The sequence below is a fragment of the Oncorhynchus tshawytscha genome, linkage group LG09 (assembly GCF_018296145.1).
Source record: "Oncorhynchus tshawytscha isolate Ot180627B linkage group LG09, Otsh_v2.0, whole genome shotgun sequence".
NCBI lineage: Eukaryota > Metazoa > Chordata > Actinopteri > Salmoniformes > Salmonidae > Oncorhynchus > Oncorhynchus tshawytscha.
The window spans coordinates 33756328-33782471 of record NC_056437.1 but is presented as its reverse complement, the minus strand read 5'-3'; the positions used below and the strand labels follow the sequence as shown (position 1 = coordinate 33782471).

Genomic DNA, 26144 nt, shown 5'->3' with positions numbered 1-26144 from the left:
TTCATCAGATGACAGTAATATTACATGTTACACAGTACATTTTTTTTTTTTTCAATAATATGCCATTAATATCCATAAATCTCTGTTTACAATGACGACATTTCAAAAAATGCTACTCAAAATGTCCGGAGAAATTATGATAGCTCCGACAGATAACGTCAGATAACAAGCAATAAACATGACTAAATATACATGTTCTACATATAGTTACAAAGATACACTTCTTCTTAATACAACCGCTGTGTTACATTTATTTTTAACGTTACAGAATTCGTTCACTAGTCTATGCTATGAGCCGGCGCTCAGATATTAGCAGTGTCTCCTCTACGTTTGGAGTCCACAGAAACCCAAAATAACCACATAAATATTCCCTTACCTTTGATGTTCTTCGATCAGAAGACGTAGAAGGAGTCATACTTACCCAATACATCGTTTGGTTTCAAGTTGTGCGTCTTTGTATTAGCATATGCTAACAGCTTCAGCTGAAATGCACCCAAAATAACTTCTGCTCCTTCTGTTCCCGCACTCTTGCGCATCAAAACTTCAAAATTACATATTATATGTCGACTAAACTGGTCAAACTAAGTGCAGAATCGAGCAAAATGATGTTTTTATCATGTAAAACAATGATAATCGCAAACAAACGAACCGGCTTCAACTGGTGTCTATTGGAAAAGAACGTTCCCCAAATCGGCCGCGCGCAATAGAGTGCATGTATTTGAGAGTGACCCGGGCATTTTCGCCCGCCAAAGGATGAGGGAGCACGAAATTCAAACAATGAACGTGCCAATTGAAAGCAGACATCGCGCTGAACAAATACATACTGTTCCCAGATCGGTAGCTGCCTGGGAAGGGTAGGGGCGATGACGTCAAAGTTGACCCAACTTTTCTCTTGACAAGAGAGAGTTTGGGAGAAAGGCTGCCCTGAGAGTTCTGCTTTACATACAGACATAATTTAAACGGTTTTAGAAACTTTAGAGTGTTTTCTATTCAATAATTATTATTATATGCATATATTAGCAATTTTGGAAAAAAATATTTTCAGTTTACTATGGGCACGCACTTCCTCCAAAGGGGGCAGTATTCAGCCATAAGCTCAAGAGGTTAAGGAGCCTTTTGGTCCGAGACTTGGTGCTCCGGTACCGCTTGCCATGCGGTAGCAGAGAAAACAGTCTATGACTTGGGGGACTGGAGTCTCTGACAATTTTATGGGCTTTCCTCCGACACCGCCTATTATATAGGTCCTGTATTGCAGGAAGCTTGGCCTCAGTGATGTACTGGGCCGCATGCACTACCCTCTGTAGTGACTTGTGGTCAGATGCAGAGAGTTGCAATACCAGGCGGTGATCCAACCAGTCAGGAGGCTCTCGAAGGTGCAGTTGTATAACCTTTTGAGGATCTGGGGACTGATGCCAAGTCTTTTCAGTCTCCTAAGGGGGAAAAGGTTTTGTCATGCCCTCTTCACGACTGTCTTGGTGTGTTTGGACCTTGATAGTTTGTTGGTGATGTGGACATCAAGGAACTTGAAAATCTCGAGATGCTCCACTACAGCCCTGTTGATGTTAATGGGAGCCTGTTCAGCCCGCCTTTTCCTGTAGTCCACGATCAGCTCCTTTGTCTTGCTCAAATTGAGTGAAAGGTTGTTGTCCTGGCACCACACTGCCAGTTCCCTGACTTCCACCCAAAAGGCTGTCTCATTGTTGTCGGTGATCAGGCCTACCAATGTTGTGTCATCAGCAAACTTAATAATGGTGTTGGAGTCATGCAAAGCCACGCATTCGTGGGTGAACAGGGAGTACAGCAGAGGTCTGAGGAGGAGTCAGTGTGGAAGAGGGGACTAAGTACACACCCCTGAGGGGCCCCAGTGTTGTGGTTTAGCGTGGCAGACGTGTTGTTGCTTACCCTTACCACCTGGGGGTGGCTCGTCAGGAAGTCCAAGATCCAGTTGCAGAGGGAGGTATTTAGTCCCAGGGTTCTTAACTTAGTGATGAGCTCTGTGGGCACTATAGGATTGAACGCTGAGCTGTAGTCAATGAACAGCATTCTCACATAGGTGTCCCATTTGTCCAGGTGGGAAAGGGCCGTGTGGAGTGCAAATGAGATTGCATCATCTGTGGATCTGTTGGGGCGGTATGCAAATTAGAGTGTTTCTAGGGTATCCGGGAGGATGCTGTTTATGTGAGCCATGACCAGCCTTTCAAATAATTTCATGGCTACCGGGCGGTATTCATTTAGGCATGTTACCTTCGCTTCCTTGGGCACAGGGACTAGGGTCATCTGCTTGAAACATATAGGTATTACAGAATCAGTCAAGGAGAGGTTGAAAATGTCAGTGAAGACACTTGCCAGTTGGTCCGTGCATGCTTTGAGTACACGTCCTGGTAATCCATCTGGCCCCACGGCTTTGTGAACGTTGACCTGTTTAACCTTTCTAGCGCAGGGGTTCCGCTAGCGGAAAACCTCGACAACATTCCGCTGAAAAGGCAGCGCGCGAAATTCAAAAATATTTTTGGGAAATATCTAACTTTCACACATTAACAAGTCAAATACAGCCAATGAAAGATAAACATCTTGTTAATCTACCCATCGTGTCCGATTTAAAAAACGCTTTACAGCTAAAGCACAACATATGATTATGTTAGATCACCGCCAAGTCGAAAAAACACACAGACATTTTCCCTGCCAAAGATAGGAGTCACAAAAGCAGAAATATAGATCAAATGAATCACTAACCTTTGATGATCTTCATCAGATGATACTCATAGGACATCATGTTACACAATACATGTATGTTTTGTTCGATAATGTGCATATTTATATCACAAAATCTCAGTTTACATTGGCTCCTTACGTGCAGTAATGTTTTGATTCCAAAACATCTGGTGATTTTGCAGAAATACTCATAATAAACATTGATAAAAGATACAAGTGTTATTCACATAATTAAAGATAGACTTCTCCTTAATGCAACCGTTGTGTCAGATTTCAAAAAAACTTTACGGAAAAAGCATAATCTGAGAACGGCGCCCAAAACACCCAGAGGAATATCCGCCATTTTGGAATCAACAAAGTTAGAAACAACACCATAAATATTCACTTACCTTTGATGATCTTCATCAGAAGGCACTCCCAGGAATCCCAGTTCGACAATAAATGACTGATTTGTTCCATAAAGTTCCATCATGTATGTCCAAATAGCCACTTGTTGTTAGCGTCTTCAGCCCAGTAATCCATCTTCATGAGGCGTGAGCATTTCATCCAGACAAAAACTCGAAAAGTTACAGTCCTTTATAAACATGTCAAACAATGTATGGAATCAATCGTTAGGATGTTTTTAACATAAAACATCAATAATGTTCCAACCGGAGAATTCCTTTGTCTTCAGAAAAAGCACTGGAAAGCGAGGTAACTCTGTCAGGAGCGCGCCTCATGAGACCAAGGCTCTCTGCCAGACCACTGACTCAAAGAGGTCTGATGAGCCCCTCCTTTATAGTAGAATCCTCATTCAAGTTTCAAAAGACATTTGACATCTAGTGGAAGCCCTAGGAAGCGCAACCTCATCCATATCTCAATGTGTACTCGGTAGGCCAAGCTTTGAAAAACTGCAAACCTCAGATGTCCCACTTCCTGGTTGGATTTTTCTCAGGTTTTCGCCTGCCATATGAGTTCTGTTATACTCATAGACATCATTCAAACAGTTTTAGAAACTTCAGAGTGTTTCCTATCCAATACTACTAATAATATGCAAATATTAGCATCTGGGACAGAGTAGGAGGCAGTTCACTATTCATCCAAAAGTGAAAATGCTGCCCCCTATCCCAAAAAGGTTAAAGGTCTTGCTCACGTTGGCTACCAAGAGCATTAACACACAGGCATCCAGAACAGCTGGTGCTCTCGTGCATGCTTCAGTGTTGCTTGCCTCAAAGCGAGCATAAAAGCCATTTAGCTCATCTGGTAGGCTCGTGTCACTGGGCAGCTCGCGTCTGGGTTTCCCTTTTGTAGTCCGTAATAGTTTTCAAGCCCTGCCACATCCGACAAGTGTCAGAGCCGGTGTAGTAGGATTCAATCTTAATCCTGTATTGATGCTTTGCTTGTTTGATAGTTCGTCTGGGCGCATTGTGGGATTTATTATAAGCGTTTACGATTTGTGTCCCACTCCTTGAAAGCGGCAGCTCTAGCCTTTAGCTCGATGCGGCTGTTGCCTGTAATCCATGGCTTCTGGATGGGATATGTACGTATGGTCACTGGGGATGATGTCGTTGATGCAGTTATTGATGAAGCCGATGACTGAGGTGGTATACTTCTTAATGCCATTGGATGAATCCCGTAACATATTCCAGTCTGTGCTAGCAAAACAGTCCTGTAGTGTAGCATCCGCGTCATCTGACCTTCCGTATTGAGCGAGTCACTGGTACCTCCTGCTTTAGGTTTAGCTTGTAAGCAGGAATCAGGAGGATAGAATTATGGTCAGATATTCCAAATTGAGGGCGGGGGAGAGCTTTCTATGCATCTCTGTGTGTGACGTAAAAGTGGTCTAGAGTTTTTTTTTTCTCTGGTTGAACATGTGACATGCTGGCAAAAATGTGGTAAAACGGATTTGAGTTTGCCTACATTAAAGTCCCCGGCCACTAGGATTGCCACTTCTGGATGAGCATTTTCTTGTTTGCTTATGGCCTTATAGAGTTGGTTGAGTGTGGTGTTAGTGCCAGCATCGGTCTGTGGTGGTAAATAGGCGGCTGCGAATAATATAGATGACAACTCTCTTGGTAGCTAGTGTGGTCTACAGCTTATCATAAGGTACTCTACCTCAGGCAAGCAATACCTCGAGACTTCTTTAATATTAGACATCGCGCACCAGCTGTTACTGACAAAAAGACACACACCCCCACCCCTCATCTTACCAGACGTAGCATCTCTGTTCTGCCGGTGCATGGAAAATCCTGCCAGCTCTATATTTTCTGTGTCCTTGTTCAGCCACGACTCGGTGAAACATAAGATATTACAGTTCTTAATGTCACGTTGGTAGGGTAATCGTAGGTCATCCAATTATTGCATGTTAGCAAGAAGAACGGAAGGCAGTGGGAGTTTACTCGCTCTTCCACGGATTCTCAGTTGGCAGCCCGATCTGCTTCCTCTTTTCCTCCGTCTTTTCCTCGCGCAAATGACGGGGATTTGGGCCTGTTCCCGGGAGAGCAGTAATGTCTTTCTCGTCGGACTTGCTAAAGGAAAAAGTTTTTTCCAGTTCGTGGTGAGTAATCACTGTTCTGATGTCCAGAAGTTATATTCGTTCATAAGAGACGGTAACAACAACATTATGCACAAAATAAGTAAAGTAATAAGTTACAAACAACGCAAAAAAAATAACAAAATAGCTCAATTGGTCATGGGCGTGTCAAACTTTAGCAATCCTCTTCACCACCATCTTATTACAATGTTAACTACAGTTGAAGTCAGAAGTTTACATAAACTTAGGTTGGAGTCATTAAAACTCATTTTTCAATCACTCCACAAATTTCTTGTTAACAAACTATAGTTTTAGCAAGTCGGTTAGGACATTCACTTGGTGTATGACACAAGTAATTTTTCCAACAATTGTTTACAGACAGATATTTCACTTATAATTCACTGTATCACAATTCCAGTTGGTCAGAAGTTTACATACACTAAGTTGACTGTGCCTTTAAACAGCTTGGAAAATGCCAGAAAATTATGTCATGGCTTTGGAAGCCTCTGATTGGTTAATTGACATCATTTGAGTCAATTGGAGGTGTACCTGTGGATGTATTTCAAAGCGCCTGTATTTCCAAACGCCTGAAGGTACCACGTTCATCTGTACAATAGTACGCAAGTATAAACACCATGGGACCACGCAGCCTTCATACCGTTCAGGAAGGAGACGCATTCTGTCTCCTAGAGATGAACGTTCTTTGGTGCGAAAAGTGCAAATCAATTCCAGAACAACAGCAAAGGACCCTGTGAAGATGCATGAGGAAACGGGTACAAAATAATCTATATAATAATCCACCATCCCAACTTAATATATATTGAAGCAACATCTCAAGATATCAGTCAGGAAGTTAAAGCTTGGATGCAAATGGGTTTTCCAAATTGACAATGACCCCAAGCATACTTCCAAAGTTGTGGCAAAATGGCTTAAGGACAACAAAGTCAAGGTATTGGAATGGCCATCACAAAGCCCTGACCTCAATCCTATAGAAAATGTGTGGGCAGAACTGAAAAAGCGTGTGCAGGCAATGAGACCTACAATCCTGACTCAGTTACACCAGCTCTGTCAGGAGGAATGGGCCAAAATTCACCCAACTTATTGTGGGAAGCTTGTGGAAGACTACCAGAAATGTTTGACCCAAGTTAAACAGTTTAAAGGCAACCCTACCAAATACTAATTGAGTGTATGTAAACTTCTGACCCACTGGGAATGTGATGAAATAAATCATTGTCTCTACTATTATCCTGACATTTCACATTCTTAAAATAAAGTGGTGATCCTAACTGACCTAAGACCGGGCATTTTTACTATGATTAAATGTCAGGAATTGTGAAACCTGAGTTTAAATGTATTTGGTTAAGGTATATGTAAACTTCCGACTTCAACTGTATGTCACCAAATATATATTACATTATATCACTACTGTAGACCTATACTTGTGTTGTCACTTATGAGCCTTAATTCATGGATTCCTTTCCTACTACTCCTCTGCAGTATGTGTTTCCAACACAATCTTTGTGCTTTGTCTGTAAATCAAAACCTATACATACATTACAACAACATTATCTTTCCTAACAGGTTAGATACTTGTATGAAGTAGGCTGTAAGAACCAAGTGGGCAAAACCTGGTTTAAAAGACAGTATGTATGTCAGTATGATGTATTTTTATGATGTCTTATTCTGGTTGGGAAATTACTTTTTTATTTTACTTATTATTACTGACCAGAATATGCCGTCTTTTTCTGACCGCCATAATAATTGTGACCTTTATCTGACCTGCTGGTCATAATTCTGACCACTATATTATGTAGCCTACTAGTCATAGTTAAGACCTCATCATAACCTGTTATTGACCACCTGACTACAGATTATTACTTGCACTTTTAGAAAAAAGGGTTCCAAAAGGTTTCTTCTGCTGTCTCCATAGAATAACCATGTTTGGTTCCAAGGAAAATACGTTTTGGTTCCACGTAGAAAGGGTCCTACATAAAACCCAAAAGGGTTCGACCTCAAACCAAACAGGGTTCTCCTATGGGGACAGCCGAATAACCATTTTAGGTTCTAGATAGCACATTTTTTTCTAAGAGTGTACTGTATAAAGTATTGCAGAGGATGAAGTTGGATATTGAAAACATTGTTCATTGCATTTCTGTTTCCATAGTCACCAAATTCAGTTAATCTGCAACATATTATTTCTTACCTTTTTAAATAGATCAAGCAATTGCAAAACAAATCCACACAACAATTTTTTTCACATCCTCATACATTTGTTTCATAATTCACCCACAGACATTACATGCATAGAAAGACTAGGACAATCTCTACTTTTTAAAATGATTTGTCTCAATATTAACAACATTTGATGTATACATTTTGATAGACCAAAGCATGAGCTATCAGACCATTTGAAGAGTGATTAGAAAAGAACAGAGAAGACTGAAGGAAGGTATTTTCACAGATTTTGTGAATCGACGGAGAGGATACCATTTTCTTGTGTCCTTAAGCACCACAGGGTAGTATGCTGACAACTGACACCTCTCCTTTACACCTTCTCAGTTCTGCCTCACACTTTCTCCGCATCTGGGTAGAACTGTCAGCATCATCCTCCATATAAGGGCCATCTTGAAGAGTTCTGTGATGGGCCAGATCTGCAGTGAAGAGAATCAGCGCATACGATTTTATCAATTTGAGATTGAAATAAAAAACTAGAAAATGAGGACATTCCTGAATACATTTTGTGGGCTAAGCTGGCTAAAAGTATTTCCATGGTACTAGTTGAAGAGTTGTGGCAGTTCTAGAGATGTCTTGAAATAAGAGCAACTTGCTCATATACATACTTTGCGTCGTCCTCCACCACGGCGGTCGGGGGCATATTTGAGGACTTTCCTCAAGGCCCAAACACATCAACCTCCTGAGTTGTGTGGCTTTTCATGACACTTACTGTAAGCACAAAAAGAGAATAAAATACATTTACGATTGGAATATTGTGGGCATGCAGGACAAAACGGAACATTAACGCACAATAAAATATCCTTAACAGTCAGAATCTACAAGAAAATTCTCATTGTGTATGTCAAATGTCTCTGCTGCTCACTTACTTTCCAATTACAATGGAGCACACACCACACGAGGGGTAGCAAAGGCATGTTTGCTCCTCCGTCCCTTCATATTAAAGTGGGAAAATAATTAATTGGTCATTAATCTGCAAAATTTTAAGAAAGAGGATATAAAAATTAGACACTAGAAAATGTTTAACCCCTCTCTAAATGACCGATCTCCAAAATCCTAAAGACGTTGTCCCGGACAGAGGTTCCCCCAATTGAGGACAGCTTGGCATTCTTAAAAAAATACTGTCTAAAACTGTGCAAAAATTCAAGTATGTGTAAAGAGCCAGTCTATTTTTTATCTTTCTCTTTTTCAAAAGTTGTGTGTCTTTCATCTCATTCCCGCAACAAACATGAAGACAATGTGCATACCAATTGCTTCCTTTTGTCCTCATTGGTGAGGCTATCCTCCACGACCTCAATCTCACTAAGCCCGGCAGCTGGATCTAAAGCTATACTGAACTAAAATATAAATGCAACATGTATTTTGGTCCCATGTTTCATGAGTTTAAATAAAAAAATCCCAGAAATGTTCCATATGTGCAAAAAGCTTATTTCTCTCAAATTGTGTGCACAAATTTGTTTACATCCCAGTTAGTGAGCATGTCTCCTTTGCCAAGATAATCCATCCTTCTGACAGGTGTGGAATATCAAGAAGCTGATTAAATGGCATGATCATTACACAGGTGCATCTTGTGCTGGGGATAATAAAAGGCCACTCTAAAATGTCACACAACACAATGCCACAGAAATCTCAAGTTATGAGGGAGCGTGCAATTGGCATGCTTACTGCAGGAATGTCCACCAGAGCTGTTGCCAAAGAATTGAATGTTAATTTCTTTACCATAATCCCCCTCCATAATCCCCCTCCAATGTCATTTAAAATAACTTGGCAGTACGTCCAACTGGCCTCACAACCGCAGACCACGTGTAACTACGCCAGCCCAGTACCTCCACATCCGGCTTCATCACCTGCGGGATTGTCTGGAACCAACCACCTGGAGAGCTGATGAAACTATGGGTTTGCACAACTGAAGAATTTCTGCGCAATCTGTCAGAACCCGTCTCCGGGAAGCTAATCTACGTGCTTGTCATCCTCACCAGGTTCTTGACCTGACAGCAGTTTGGCGTTGTAACCAACTTCTTCAGTGGGCAAATGCTTACCTTCGATGGCAACTGGCATGCTGGAGAAGTGTGCTCTTCATAAATTAATCCCGGTTTCAACTTTACTGGGCAGATGGCAGACAGCGTGTATGGCATTGTGGGCGAGCGGTTTGCTGATGTCAACGTTGTGAACAGAGCCCCGTGGTGGTGGGGTTATGGTATGGGCAGGCATAAGCTATGGATAAAGAACACAATTGCATTTTATCGATGGCAATTTGAATGCACGGAGAAACCGTGATGAGATCCTGAAGCCCATTGTTGTGCCATTCATCCGCCACCATCACCTCACGTTTCAGCATGATAATGCAGGCGCCATTTTGCAGGGATCTATACACAATTCCTGGAAGCTGAAAATGTCCCTGTTCTTCCATGGCCTGCATACTCACCAGACATCACCCATTGAGCATGTTTGGGGTGCTCTGGATTGATGCGTACGACAGTGTGTTCCAGTTCCCGCCAATATCCAGCAACTTTACACCGCCATTGAAGAGTGGGACAACATTCCACAGGTCACAATCAACAGTCTGATCAACTTTCTGCGAAAGAGATGTCGCGCTGCAATCGAACCCGCAAATGCAGACGCTCCAGATACTCAAGTAGTCTAAAGAAGGCCAGTTTTATTGCTTCTTTAATCAGGACAACAGTTTTCAGCTGTGCTAACATGCTTGCAAAAGGGTTTTCTAATTATCAATTAGCCTTCTAAAATGGTAAACTTTGATTAGCTAACACAATGTGCCATTGGAAAACAGGAGGGATGGTTGCTGATAATGGGCCTATTTAGATATTCCATAAAAAAAATCTGCCATTTCCAGCTACAGTAGTCATTTACAACATTAACAATGTCTACACTGTATTTCTGATCAATTTGATGTTATTTTAATGGACAAAAAATGTGTTTCTCTTTCAAAAACAAGGACATTTCTAAGTCAAATCAAATCAAATGTATTTATATAGCCCTTCGTACATCAGCTGATATCTCAAAGTGCTGTACAGAAACCCAGCCTAAAACCCCAAACAGCAAGCAATGCAGGTGTAGAAGCACGGTGGCTAGGAAAAACTCCCTAGAAAGGCCAAAACCTAGGAAGAAACCTAGAGAGGAACCAGGCTATGTGGGGTGGCCAGTCCTCTTCTGGCTATGCCGGGTGGAGATTATAACAGAACATGGCCAAGATGTTCAAATGTTCATAAATGACCAGCATGGTCCAATAATAATAAGGCAGAACAGTTGAAACTGGAGCAGCAGCACGGCCAGGTGGACTGGGGACAGCAAGGACTCATCATGTCAGGTAGTCCTGAGGCATGGTCCGAGGGCTCAGGTCCTCCGAGAGAGAGAAAGAAAGGGAGAAAGAGAGAATTAGAGAGAGCACACTTAAATTCACACAGGACACCGAATAGGACAGGAGAAGTACTCCAGATATAACAAACTGACCCTAGCCCCCGACACATAAACTACTGCAGCATAAATACTGGAGGCTGAGACAGGAGGGGTCAGGAGACACTGTGGCCCCATCCGAGGACACCCCCGGACAGGGCCAAACAGGAAGGATATAACCCCACCCACTTTGCCAAAGCACAGCCCCCACACCACTAGAGGGACCCCAAACTTTTGAACGGTAGTGTATGTTGTAGCTTAGAGCCTATTTCACATCATCTGAGGGGTTAGTGTTAGTGCCCGCCATCGGTTGAGACACTGCATACTCTTAAATACAGGGTGGGTGTCATGTTTTGGCTGATAAATGTACAAAAATGGGAATAAAATTGAAATATCAACTTTCAAATGGTACCACAAAGATGGATGGAAGTCCACATATCAGAGAATGTTGACTTGAATGGGTATGTCTATTGTTTTAAATTATGCTGTCAATCTTTCATAGGAAACCTATTGAAGTAATTGAGATATATAGATAATAGAATACACATTCCCATATGTCGTTTGACGGTGTACCGTGTGTACCGGCGGCCATTTTTGTGGTAGTATTCTATAGTAAAGAGTTCAACTAAATTGCGGTGGTTTGAAGGGATAGGTAAATTCTACGATTGAAATGACACCCACCCTGTATTCAAGAGTATGCTGTGTCTCAACTGATGGTGGCACAACATAAACACCTCAAATTATGTAAATTAGGGTCTAATATGCAAAAATGTTTTTTGGGGGGAGTTTACATGTTTTAAGATTATTAACGTTAAAGGCAAAAAAAATAACCATTTAGTCTGACAACCCTTTGTGAAAGCTTTTTAAATTATATCAAACTCAACCGTTAATCTTTCCAATGATGAAGACATGGATGTCTCATGGTAGGGTGAGGTATGCAAAATGTGTCAACTTTGAGCACCTCTGTCTCCTGAATGTTTTGGCATTTTGGTCTAAAAAGCCACTTTCTGACCACTTCTACCATGGGAAAAGGCACAACGCTCCCTCACCATTAAAAATGCATTGTTTTATTTAAGCATGGTTAAAAGATTAAAGTTTCAGCTTTCGATGGGGCTTCATCAGAATCTTTTCCTTTTTCAATTATTACATTTTTTGGGTGCACCTCGACTCACGTTGGTTGAGCACCCTCCACTTCTTTCCACTTCTAGCATGGGCAAATATGTATGGTGTTTTATGTTCAAATCAAAAGGGGTGCGGTCAAAAAGTGATTGAAATCAAATGGAACGACCCGATAGCGTTGCACTCTTTCTCCAGTGGGCTTTGTATAAGTGCAGGGTAAATAATTTGTCTACACGAGAGACATTGCTGATAGAATACTATCTTAATACTTTACTGGAGAAGTTACTTCTCAATACCACTCAGTCACTATGTATCCCCACAGTTCCCACAGTTCATAGCCTACATTCCCTACAGAGTACTGATTTTCTCCCCACGCCAAACCCTTTTTGGTTTCAATTTGAGAGGGAATTGCACAGCATCAATATGCAAAGGCAGCTCTTTAGTCTCAAATGCATTCAGAAAGGTGTTCTGTTCTCATTCATTGAACCAGACCATTGAAATCAAGATGTTCCACCTGCACATACAGCTGCAGCAGCTGTCCTTTACAAGTGAACTATCTGAGGCAGGCGTAAGGTGTTCAATAAAGCCTGCTGCCTAGTGCCTATTGATAGAGGAAAAGGGAGGAGGCTTGAGCTAGCAGTTGTGTATAACAACGAACACTCTGAGAAATTACAAAATGATTAAGCTCTATCTCTCAAACCCTGATCCCACTGCACTAAACTGCAGTGTAATCGTTCCCTTCTCTTCTTTCCCCACCCCGATTCAATATTACTCAATGACTGCACCGCCAACTGACACTGTAAAACCAAATTACTTGTTCATTGTGTTGTAGGCTTTTCATCCGAACATACACGCTAAGCTTCATTTGGTCAAGACCAATAGGCCCTGTACAATCAAAGGAAATCGATTGCGAGGTGAAATTCACAGCCCTTTCTCTCAATGAAGACTTTGGGCTAATGTCCTTCTCCAGCGCCTCATTTGAGTTTTCCCATTTAGCACAGAGTATTATTGTAAGGGGTAAAAAGAATCAGTGTAACCTATAGTACTGAATAATTGAAGGAGAATATATACTGAACAAAAAATATAAACAACATCCCAATGCTGGATAATCAACAATTTATAAGCAACAATTTCAACTATTTTACTAAGTTCCAGTTCATGTAAGGAAATCAGTCAATTGAAAGAAAGAAATTTGGCCCTAATCTATGGATTTCACATGACTGGGAATACAGATATGCATCTGTTGGACACAGATACCGTAAAAAAAAGGTAGGGGGCGTGGATCTTATAACCAGTCAGTATCTGGTGCGACCACCATTTGCCTCATGCAGCGTGACACATCTCCTTGGCATAGAGTTGATCAGGCTGTTGAGTGTGACCTGTGGAATGTTGTCCTGCTCCTCTTCAGTGGCTCTGCGGAGTTGCTGGATATTGGCGGGAACTGGAACATGCTCTGGATTGATGTGTACGTCAGCATCTCAAACATGCTTAATGGATGACATGCCTGGTGAGTGTGCAGGCCACTAGGAACTGAGACATTTTCACCTTCCAGTTATTGTGACATGGGGTTGTGCATTATCATGCTGAAATATGAGGTGATGGTGGCGGATAAATGGCATGACAATGGGCCTCAGAATTTCGTCACGGTATCTCTGTGAATTCAAATTGCTATTGATTAAAATGGAATTGTGTTAGTTTGTTGTCCATAGCTTATGTTTGCCCATACCATAACCCCACTGCCACAATGGGGCACTCTGTTCACAACGTTGACATCAGTAAACCGCTCACCCACACGACACCATACACGTGATCTGCGGTTTTGAGGCCAGTTGGACGTACTGCCAAATTCTCTAAAACAACGTTGGAGAAGGCTTAGAGGAATGAACAATAAATGATATGGCAACAGCTCTGGTGGACGTTCCTGCTGTCAGCATGCCAATTGCATGCTCCCTCAACTTGAGACATCTGTGGCATTGTGTTGTGCGACAAAATGGCACATTTTAGAGTGGCCTTTGATTGTTCCCAGCACAAGGTGCACCTGTGTAATGATCATGCTGTTTAATCAGCTTCTTGATATGCCACACCTGTCAGGTGGATGGATTATCTTGGCAAAGGAGAACTGACAGGGATATAAACACATTTGTGTACACAATTTGAGCGAAATGGACAATTTCTAGGATCTTTTATTTCAGCTCATGAAACATGGGACCAACACTTTATACATGTTGCGTTTATATTTTTGGTCAGTGTATGGTCATGCTCTTTTTCAGTTATGTGTCATTGAAATCAGAACATGTGGCTATAGGTCTAGCATGGGATTTATTTTATACATCTTGCTTGATTGAGTAGAAAACAATGTCAATGGAATCAGCATTTAGTTTAGCAAGAGACCTATCGCTTTCCCGTTGGGGCTTTACACGTTCAATTATCTTCAAAGCCATCACTCACTCTGCTGTTGCAACAAATACTGCCAAGTCCCTGTGAGCTGATTCCTACTTTATAACTCTTTTTGTTTTTTTACACACACAAATTGCCAAACATTTCTCCTGAAAGACTTGAGGGTCAGAATAACTCCAGTAACTTGGTACTGCTTGAGCATTTACAGGTGGTAAATGTGGGGATCAGGATGCTCATGTCCATGCAGTGGACTCAAGTCAGTAGGCTGTGATACTATTGTCACTAATGGTGAGTGAGCTCTCTTCATCAGATTGGCGTGTGTTGTGAAGGGCATAGTTTATTGACATGTTGTATACGTTACTTGTAACTTACTCAATAGTACAGAACTGTTTTAAGGTCAACAACAAACTGTGAAAGGCTCAAATGGAAAATACGATATTATGATTAACATATTATTAACTGCCACAGGATCGGTGTCCCTATGTCGGGATGGTTGAGCTAATGTGCGCTAATGTGATTAGCATAACGTTGTAAGTAACGGCTAACTTTCCAGGACATAGACATGTCTTTATATGGGCAGAAAGCTTAAATTCTTGTTAATCCAACTGCACTGTTCAATTTACAGCTCTAATTTACTGCTCTAATTTGTCATCTTGAGAGTCCCAGAGATAAAATGTAGCATAGTTTTGTTTGATAAAATTATATTTTATATTCTAATGTAGGAACTGGGTTCTACAGTTTTAACCCTTGCTCCTTCTGGCTCCACCCCCCGGCCATCTAAATGTGTGACAGTTAGTGTATAAGCTAATGATCCATCATTTTACATTCCTGGGAGTGTAAATGTTGTATTACCATATCATTTCTGTTTGTTCTCTGTGGTTATGTACTAGAAAATGTATCAATTGACCAACTCGGCACATTTGGGCCGACTTACAAAATATTGTCCAGTATTGCAATGATTCGGCAGCAGGGTAGCCTAGTGGTTAGAGTTGGACTAGTAATCGGAAGGTTGCAAGTTCAAATCCCTGAGCTGACAAGGTACAAATCTGTCGTTCTGCCCCTGAACAGGCAGTTAACCCACTGTTCCTAGGCCGTCATTGAAAATAAGAATTTGTTCTTAACTGACTTGCCTAGTTAAATAAAGGTAAAATTAAAAATTAAAAAAATTAAAAATTCACTGGATCAATCTGAAACTTTACACACACACTGCTGCCATCTAGTGGCCAAAATCAAAATTGTGCCCAAACTGCAATATTATATTATGGCCTTTCTCTTGCATTTCAAAGATGATAGAAAAAGAAAACACATGTTTTTTGATTTGTATTATCTTTTACCAGATCTAATGTGTTATATTCTCCTACATTAATTTCACATTTACACACACTTCAAATTGTTTCCTTTCAAACGACTTCCGGCGCCGACAGAGATGGCCGCCTCGCTTAGCGTTCCTAGGAAACTATGCAGTTTTTTGTTTTTTTACGTGTTATTTCTTACATTGGTACCCCAGGTCATCTTAGGTTTCATTACATACAGTCGAGAAGAACTACTGAACATAAGAGCAGCGTCAACTCACCATCAGTACGACCAAGAATATGACTTTCGCGAAGCGGATCCTGTGTTCTGCCTTTCACCCAGGACAACGGAATGGATCCCAGCCGGCGACCCCAAAAAACGACTTCGTAAAAGGGGGAAACGGAGCGGTCTTCTGGTCAGACTCCGGAGACGGTCACATCGTGCACCACTCCCTAGCATTCTTCTCGCCAATGTCCAGTCTCTTGACAACAAGGTTGATGAAATCCGAGCAAGGGTAGCATTCCAGAGGGACATCAGAGACTGTAACGTTCTTTGCTTCACGGAAACATGGCTCACTGGAGAGACGCTATCGGAGTCGGTGCAGCCAACTGGTTTCTCCACGCATCGCGCAGACAGAAACAAACATCTTTCTGGTAAGAAGAGGGGCGGGGGCGTATGCTTCATGGTTAACGTGACGTGGTGTGATCATAACAACATACAGGTACTCAAGTCCTTCTGTTCACCTGATTTAGAATTCCTCACAATCAAATGTCGACCGCATTATCTACCAAGGGAATTCTCTTCGATTATAATCACAGCCGTATATATTCCCCCCCAAGCAGATACATCGATGGCTCTGAACGAACTTTATTTGACTCTTTGCAAACTGGAATCCATTTATCCGGAGGCTGCATTCATTGTAGCTGGGGATTTTAACAAGGCTAATCTGAAAACAAGACTCCCTAAATTTTATCAGCATATCGATTGCGCAACCAAGGCTGGAAAAACCTTGGATCACTGCTATTCTAACTTCCGCGACGCATATAAGGCCCTGCCCCGCCCTCCTTTCGGAAAAGCTGACCACGACTCCATTTTGTTGATCCCTGCCTACAGACAGAAACTAAAACAAGAAGCTCCCGCGCTGAGGTCTGTTCAACGCTGGGCCGACCAATCTGATTCCACACTCCAAGACTGCTTCCATCACGTGGACTGGGATATGTTTCGTATTGCATCAGACAACAACATTGACGAATACGCTGATTCGGTGAGCGAGTTCATTAGAACGTGCGTTGAAGATGTCGTTCCCATAGCAACGATTAAAACATTCCCAAACCAGAAACCGTGGATTGATGGCAGCATTCGCGTGAAACTGAAAGCCCGAACCACTGCTTTTAATCAGGGCAAGGTGACCGGAAACATGACCGAATACAAACAGTGTAACTATTCCCTCCGCAAGGCAATCAAACAAGCTAAGCGTCAGTATAGAGACAAAGTATAATCTCAATTCAACGGCTCAGACACAAGAGGCATGTGGCAGGGTCTACAGTCAATCACCGATTACAAAAAGAAAACCAGCCCAGTCACGGACCAGGATGTCTTGCTCCCAGGCAGACTAAATAACTTTTTTGCCCGCTTTGAGGACAATACAGTGCCACTGACACGGCCCGCAACTAAAACATGCGGACTCTCCTTCACTGCAGCCGACGTGAGGAAAACATTTAAACGTGTCAACCCTCGCAAGGCTGCAGGCCCAGACGGCATCCCCAGCCGCGCCCTCAGAGCATGCGCAGACCAGCTGGCTGGTGTGTTTACGGACATATTCAATCAATCCCTATCCCAGTCTGTTGTTCCCACATGCTTCAAGAGGGCCACCATTGTTCCTGTTCCCAAGAAAGCTAAGGTAACTGAGCTAAACGACTACCGCCCCGTAGCACTCACTTCCGTCATCATGAAGTGCTTTGAGAGACTAGTCAAGGACCATATCACCTCCACCCTACCTGACACCCTAGAACCACTCCAATTTGCTTACCGCCCAAATAGGTCCACAGACGATGCAATCTCAACCACACTGCACACTGCCCTAACCCATCTGGACAAGAGGAATACCTATGTGAGAATGCTGTTCATCGACTACAGCTCGGCATTTAACACCATAGTGCCCTCCAAGCTCATTATCAAGCTCGAGACCCTGGGTCTCGACCCCGCCCTGTGCAACTGGGTACTGGACTTCCTGACGGGCCGCCCCCAGGTGGTGAGGGTAGGCAACAACATTTCCACCCCGCTGATCCTCAACACTGGGGCCCCACAAGGGTGCGTTCTGAGCCCTCTCCTGTACTCCCTGTTCACCCACGACTGCGTGGCCACGCACGCCTCCAACTCAATCATCAAGTTTGCGGACGATACAACAGTGGTAGGCTTGATTACCAACAACGACGAGACGCCCTACAGGGAGGAGGTGAGGGCCCTCGAAGTGTGGTGTCAGGAAAATAACCTCACACTCAACGTCAACAAAACTAAGGAGATGATTGTGGACTTCAGGAAACTGCAGAGGGAACACCCCCCTATCCACATTGATGGATCAGTAGTGGAGAGGGTAGTAAGTTTTAAGTTCCTCGGCGTACACATCACAGACAAACTGAATTGGTCCACCCACACAGACAGCATCGTGAAGAAGGCGCAGCAGCGCCTCTTCAACCTCAGGAGGCTGAAGAAATTCGGCTTGTCACCAAAAGCACTCACAAACTTCTACAGATGCACAATCGAGAGCATCCTGTCGGGCTGTATCACCGCCTGGTACGGCAACTGCTCCGCCCACAACCGTAAGGCTCTCCAGAGGGTAGTGAGGTCTGCCTAACGCATCACCGGGGGCAAACTACCTGCCCTCCAGGACACCTACACCACCCGATGTCACAGGAAGGCCATAAAGATCATCAAGGACAACAACCACCCGAGCCACTGCCTGTTCACCTCGCTATCATCCAGAAGGCGAGGTCAGTACAGGTGCATCAAAGCTGGGCCCGAGAGACTGAAAAACAGCTTCTATCTCAAGGCCATCAGACTGTTAAACAGCCACCACTAACATTGAGTGGCTGCTGCCAACACACTGACTCAACTCCAGCCACTTTAATAATGGGAATTGATGGGAAATGATGTAAAATATATCACTAGCCACTTTAAACAATGCTACCTAATATAATGTTTACATACCCTACATTATTCATCTCATATGTATATGTATATACTGTACTCTATATCATCTACTGCATCTTTATGTAATACATGTATCACTAGCCACTTTAACTATGCCACTTTATTTACATACTCATCTCATATGTATATACTGCACTCAATACCATCTACTGTATCTTGCCTATGCCGCTCTGTACCATCACTCATTCATATATCTTTATGTAAATCAAATCAAATCAAATCAAATTTTATTTGTCACATGGTTAGCAGATGTTAATGCGAGTGTAGCGAAATGCTTGTGCTTCTAGTTCCGACAATGCAGTAATAACGAACAAGTAATCTAACTAACAATTCCAAAAAACTACTGTCTTATACACAGTGTAAGGGGATAAAGAATATGTACATAAGGATATATGAATGAGTGATGATATATGAATGAGTGATGTTGAGTGGCAGTAGCCACTCAATGTTAGTGGTGGCTGTTTAACAGTCTGATGGCCTTGAGATAGAAGCTGTTTTTCAGTCTCTCGGTCCCAGCTTTGATGCACCTGTACTGACCTCGCCTTCTGGATGACAGCGGGGTGAACAGGCAGTGGCTCGGGTGGTTGATGTCCTTGATGATCTTTATGGCCTTCCTGTAGCATCGGGTGGTGTAGGTGTCCTGGAGGGCAGGTAGTTTGCCCCCGGTGATGCGTTGTGCAGACCTCACTACCCTCTGGAGAGCCTTACGGTTGAGGGCGGTGCAGTTGCCATACCAGGCGGTGATACAGCCCGCCAGGATGCTCTCGATTGTGCATCTGTAGAAGTTTGTGAGTGCTTTTGGTGACAAGCCGAATTTCTTCAGCCTCCTGAGGTTGAAGAGGCGCTGCTGCGCCTTCCTCACGACCCTATTCTTTATCCCCTTACACTTGTGTCTATAAGTTAATAGTTTTGGAATTGTTAGCTAGATTACTTGTTGGTTATTACTGCATTGTCGGAACTAGAAGCACAAGCAATTCGCTACACTCGCATTAACATCTGCTAACCATGTGTATGTGTATTTGATTTGAAGCATATGCATATCCTTAATTCAGGTCCTGAGCTACAGGCAGTTAGATTTGGGTATGTCATTATAGGCGTAAATTGATAGAGGGTCCGATCCTTAAGAGGTTTTAATGGCTATTTACATTTACGGAAAGCTTAGAATAGATAGTTCTCAACCTCCTGTTGAGAGGAATAGATTGAAATACTCATGGCAACAAACCGGTATCTCCACTTATCTAAAATGTAACCTATAAGATGAATGGTGTATTTAAGTATAGCTATATAAGTCAGTGACAGTAAGAAGAGATTTTTTTCTTCAAGTGATTGAAACACTACCGCCGATAATAGTGTCTGTCTGGCTTCCAGAATTCAAACAATGGATTTTCCTAGAAACTGTTGTCTCAGAGCTGGTGTCTGATAGAGGGTCTGAGAGAGAGCAGGTATGGGGGAAATTGATTAGCACTTCATTGTGGAGAAGAACGTGAAAATGAATGTATCGACATACGGTTGGTTGGTCTGCTGTGTTTCTACAGAAACGTCAATTCCAAGAATGAAGACACACAAGTATCAAGCGAGCTTACAGTGTATATTGTGTTTGAGTGGATGGATGCAGCTGCTAGTTTCAAAGAGAAAATATCTTGAGCGAGGCCATCAACACGCCCGGATCTTCTTGTACTTGACGATGGCACGCTTCCAGATATTTCCCTCTTGTGACAAATACCACTTTTTCAAGCCTTCAATTAATTTGCCATCTTCCTAAGCTGCATTCTTTTCTCCTGGCAGTTACGGCAGATATTCATTTAGCTGCATTTGTAACCTGTCACAGAATGATGTATGATATATATTAACCCTTTACACTTGTGGGAATTTGCCTCTATGGATAGGGTTAAATGTTTCTTACAGTAGAAATATGAAATGCATATCCATAACCAGGGTAGCAATTATTAGACCAAAGGTGAGGACACAACAGTTCACCTGACACGACTGAATCCAAATATTACACAATTTACTTTTGATGATAACGAAATCTGAAAATACTCTGGATACATTTGGTAACACCAAAATAATATTCCTGAAAAATGTATGCTAACTTGAAAATACGTTTTTTTTTTACAAGGGTTTGAGTGAGTGGACTAACCTCTGCAAAGTGTGCATAGTTCGTTCCTAAGTAATTTCAATGCACTTTTATGACTCAAAGAAGAGTCTTCAACTATAAGGTGATTATGTTTTATTTTTTGCTCTCCTAGCTGTGGCGTTGAGGAAATAGAGCAAGTGTAACCAATGTGAAATGGCTAGCTAGTTAGCGGGGTGCACGCTAATAGTGTTTCAATCGGTGACGTCACTCGCTCTGAGACCTTGAGGTAGTTGTTCCCCTTGCTCTGCAAGGGCCGCGGCTTTTGTGGAGAGATGTGTAACAATGCTTCGAGGGTGGCTGTTGTCTATGTGTGCAGAGAGTCCCTGGTTCGAGCCCAGGTAGGGGCGAGGAAAGGGACGGAAGCTATACTGTTACATTGCAATGTAGGTAGCAGAGAGAACAGTCCATGACTAGGGTGGCTGGAGTCATTGACAATTGTTAGGGCCTTCCTCTGACACCACCTGGTCTAGAGCTCCTCGATGGCAGGAAGCTTGGCCCCAGTGATGTACTGGGCCGTACGCACCACCCTCTGTAGTGTCTTGTGGTCGGAGGCCGAGCAGTTGCCATACCAGGGAGGGATGCAACCCAACAAGATGCTCTCGATGGTGCGGCTGTAGAACCTTTTGAGGATATGAGGACCTATGCCAAATCTTTTCAGGTCTCCTGAGGGGGAATAGGTTTTGTCGTGCCCTCATCATGACGGTCTTGTTATGCTTGGGCCATGTTAGTTTGGTGATGTGAACGCCAAGGAACTTGAAGCTCTCAACCTGCTCCACTACAGCTCCATGGATGAGAATGGGGGTGTGCTCGGTCCTCTGTTTCCTGTAGTCCACAATCATCTCCTTTGTCTTGATCATGTTGAGGGAGAGGTTGTTGTCCTTGCACCACATGGTCAGGTCTCCTCCCTATAGCCTGTATCGTCATTGTCGTGATCAGGCCTACCACTGTTGTCATCGCCAAACTTAATGATGGTGTTGGAGTCGTGCCTGGCCGTGCAGTCATGAGTAAACAGGGAGTACAGTAGGGGACTGAGAACGCACCCCTGAGGGGCCTCCGTGTTGAGGATCAGCGTGGCGGATGTGTTGTTACCTACCCTTACCACCTGGGGGCAGCCTGTCAGGATGTCCAGGATCCAGTTGCAGAGGGAGGTGTTAAGTCCCAGGGTCCTTAGCTTAGTGATGAGCTTTGAGGGCACTATGGTGTTGAACGCTGAGCTGTAGTCAATGAATAGCATTCTCACATAGGTGTTCCTTCTGTCCATGTGTGAAAGGGCAGAGTGGAGTGCAATATAGATTGCATCATCTGTGGATTTGTTGGGGCAGTATGCAAATTGGAGTGGGTCTAGGGTTTCTGGGATAATGGTGTTGATGTGAGCTATGACCAGCCTTTCAAAGCACTTCGTGGCTACAGACGTGAGTGCTACGGACCAGTAGTCATTTAGTCAGGTTACCTTAGTGTTCTCGGGCACAGGGACTATGGTGGTCTGCTTGAAACATGTTGGTATTACAGACTCGGACAGGGAGAGGTTGAAAATGTCAGTGAAGACACTTGCCAGTTGGTCAGCGCATTCTCTGAGTACATGTCCTGGTAATCCGTCTGGCCTTGAGGCCTTATGAATGTTGACCTGTTTAAAGGTCTTACTCACATCGGCTGTGGAGAGTCATCCAGAACAGCTGATGCTCTCATGTAGGGCTGAGCGGTATACCGTATTTTATGATATACCGGTATTGGTGCAGGGGACCGGTTTGGGTTTTTACTTTACCTTCTATACCAGTATTTGAATGTTTGGTTTGTTAAATGTGATACACCATGTCAATTTTTATAGGTTACTTCCATACTTGAGTCATCTCTCTCCGCTCTTTCTCTCTGTGCCACTTTCCACACAGACCTAGCCACGCCCCCTTTCACTCAAGGAGCGCATTTGATGTTCCTCAACTACGAGTCACTTGCGTTCAGTCTACATGGTCAATGGAGCACATGTAACAATATTGATGACAACAATTCTGTTTTCACTTTGCTTTTTAATATAAATCCACTAGCGTTCTATAATGACAATATTAGTTTGTGTTTCTTACATCAGCAAACAGCTAGTTTGTCTTTTCTTACATGCTGACCAGACCGGACATGTCGCGTGCGCGAGCGTTGCTAAATAAATGTGGAAATTCATGTTATTCAATTATTGCACCCACACTGCTCACGAGCGCCAACAAGCGTCTGCATTGCCAAGGGCTAAAATATAAGTTATTCCTTTTTCTGACGCAGATCGCGCTGCAAGTCCTGCCTCTCCCATCTCCTCATTTGTTTATAGAAGCGGGTACCCATCTCCTCATTGGTTATACCCACATGGGTGATTGAAAGACAAGCTCTTTTGCCGGTCGTGGTGGTAATAATATGAAAGTTTAGATGCCAATCACCATATAAATTCAAAGATGAAAAAGCCTGGGAGGAGGAGAGATGACTGGAAACGATTCGGTTGACCGTTTTATGTGTGGATTAATTGTCGGAGTAGAGGACCTTGTTCATTTCAGGTAAAATAACAACTCACTTTTTATCCCAGGACAAGTTAGCTAGCAACAGCAAGCTAGCTAAATAGGACAAATTAGCTAGCATGTGCAAGCTAGCTAGCTAAATTGACATACATGTTTAATGCTTATCGACCTGTCCCCAAATTAATGTAATTGGTTGGTGATGGTGTAGACCTAAATCAGCATGTTGCTTGTGCAACAGTATCTTCTAAATAATAGAGGAATATGCAAAGCAAGAATATGTTAGCTACATGAAGTAGCTAAGAGAGAACATGCAATGTAGCCAAAGCTTATAGAGTCCCCTAGGAAACACGTATCAATCAACACTTTAGTTCCTACACTGTCACAATAACTCATCCCTGGCATTTTAATTTGTTGTCATCTCAAACAACATTGTATTCAAAGGGCCCACTATTATATTCTAACTATAGAATTAGAATAGTCATTCTATTTCCATGATTCCAACAGTTTTGCTCTAATTCGCAGGTCAAATCGCAATTGCAACATTTGTTTAAAAACAAGTCCTAGATTATTTGCCCATATCGTGCAGCCCTACGTGGCCGTGTGGAAATTCTCAATTGAGCAGTGGTGTAAAGTACTTAAGTAGAAATACGTTCAAGTACTACTTAAGTCGTTTTTTTGCTACCTGTACTTTACTATTTTTATTTTTTGACAACTTTTACTTTTACGTCACTACATTCCTAAAGAAAATACTGTACTTTTTACTCCATACATTTTCCCTGACACCTAAAAGTATTCGTTACATTTTGAATTCTTAGCAGGACAGGAAAATGCCCCCTTCACGCCACTTGTCAAGAAAACTTCCTTGGTCATCTACTGCCTCTGATCTGGAGGACTCACTAAACACAAATGTTTTGTTTGTAAATTGTATTGGAGTGTGCCCCTGGCTTTCCGTAAGTAAACGTAAGAAACGTCCTCTCACTGTCAACTGTGTTTATTTTCAGAAAACTTAACATGTGTAAATATTTGTATGAACATAATAAGATTCAACAACTGAGACATAAACTGAACAAGTTACACAGACGTAACTAACAGAAATTGAATAATGTGTCCCTGAACAGTCAGTATCTGGTGTGGCCACCAGCTGCATTAAGTACTGAGGTGCATCTCCTCCTCATGGACTGCACCAGATTTCCCAGTTCTTGCTGTGAGATGTTACCCCACTCTTCCACCAAGGCACCTGCAAGTTCCCGGACATTTCTGGGGGGAATGGCCCTCGCCCTCACCCTCCGATCCAACAGGTCCCAGACCTGCTCAATAGGATTGAGATTCGGGCTCTTCGCTGGCCATGGCAGAACATCGACATTCCTGTCTTGCAGGAAATCCCGCACAGAACAAGCAGAATGGCTGGTGGCATTGTCATGCTGGAGGGTCATGTCAGGATGAGCCTGCAGGAAGGGTACCACATGAGGGAGGAGGATGTCTTCCCTGTAGTGCACAGCGTTGAGATTGCCTGCAATGACAACAAGCTCAGTCCGGTGATGCTGTGACACACCGCCTCAGACCATGACGGACCCTCCACCTCCAAATCGATCCTGCTCCAGAGTACAGGCCTCGGTGTAATGCTCATTCTTTCGACGATAAACGCGAATCCGACCATCACCCCTGGTGAGACAAAACCGCGACTCGTCAGTGAAGAGCACTTTTTGCTAGTCCTATCTGGTCCAGCGACGGTGGGTTTGTGCCCATAGGTGACGTTGTTGCCGGTGATGTTTGGTGAGGACCTGCCTTACAACAGTGCTACAAGCTCTCAGTCAAACCTCTCTCAGCCTATATGTGGACAGTCTGAGCACTAATGGAGGGATTGTGCATTCCTGGTGTAACTCGGGCAGTTATTGTTGCGATCATGTACCTGTACCGCTGGTGTGATGTTTGGTTGTACCGATCGTGTGCAGGTGTTGTTACATGTGGTCTGCCACTGTGAGGATGATCAGCTGTCCATCCTGTTTCCCTGTTGTGCTGTCTTAGGTGTCTCACAGTAGGGACATTGCAATTTATTGCCCTGACCACATCTGCAGTCCTCATGCCTCTTTGCAGCATGCCTAAGGCACGTTAACGCAGATGAGCAGGGACCCTGGGCATCTTTCTTTTGGTGTTTTTCTGAGTCAGTAGAAAAGCCTTTTTAGTGTCCTAAGTTTTCATAACTGTGACCTTAATTGCTGTTAGTGTCTTAACGACCGTTCCACAGGTTTATGTTCATTAATTGTTTATGGTTCATTGAACAAGCATGGGAAGCAGTGTTTAAACCCTTTACAATGAAGATCTGTGAAGTTATTTGTATTTTATCTTTGAAAGACAGGGTCCTGAAAAAAGGATGTTTCTTTTTTAGCTGAGTTTAGTATTTTACTGGCTGACTTTTGCATTTACTTGAGTAATTTTCTGTTAACTTATCTTTACTTTTACTCAAGTATTACAATTGGGTACTTTTTCCACCACTGCAATTGAGTGCAGGAAATGCAGAAATGATAAAAGTGCTGCAAATTATTTTGGTTGAAGTTGAATTAAACAGTATAAAACAATCAGAATGAAGAAAGACTAATTTGAAATCACTTAGAATGTATGTGTTGCCACGCTA

General features: G+C 42.9%; 1 protein-coding gene and 1 long non-coding RNA gene across 2 annotated transcripts in view; one reads left to right on the top strand and one right to left on the bottom strand.

Annotated features, from left to right (window-relative positions):
- The window catches only part of LOC112257841 (autism susceptibility gene 2 protein), a 495635-nt gene that overhangs the window by 5431 nt on the left and 464060 nt on the right, over positions 1–26144 (top strand). The window lies entirely within an intron of this gene.
- Positions 6812–8389, bottom strand: LOC112257843. The gene is made up of 3 exons (XR_002954647.2): positions 8326–8389; positions 8065–8167; positions 6812–7875 (listed from the first exon to the last, which is right to left on the bottom strand). It is a non-coding gene; the product is annotated as an uncharacterized LOC112257843 (long non-coding RNA).